Here is a 382-nt window from a genome sequence, read left to right as displayed (position 1 = left end):
TTTGTTTCTTTTTCTTTCTTTTTCTCTTTCTTTTTTCGAAATTTTTTTTTGTATTCACTGCTCTTTCTTGCTTCAAGAATCATTTTTATGATTTTTCAGATCCTCAGTAACATGTCTCCTTTTTCATCATTCTTTCAAGAGCCAACATTCATGAACCACAAATTCAAAAGACATATGCACTGTTTAAGCATACATTCAGAAAACAAAAGTACTGCCACCATATCAAAATAATTAAACTGTTATAAAATTCAAAATTCATGCAATTCTTCTCTTTTTCAATTAAGAACATTTTTCATTTAACAGAGGTGATGGATTCATAGGACATTCATAACTTTAAGGCATAGACACTAAGACACTAATGATCACAAGACACAAACATAGA

The sequence above is a fragment of the Arachis duranensis genome, chromosome 6, assembly GCF_000817695.3.
Source record: "Arachis duranensis cultivar V14167 chromosome 6, aradu.V14167.gnm2.J7QH, whole genome shotgun sequence".
Lineage (NCBI taxonomy): Eukaryota > Viridiplantae > Streptophyta > Magnoliopsida > Fabales > Fabaceae > Arachis > Arachis duranensis.
Note: the sequence above shows the minus strand (reverse complement) of the source record.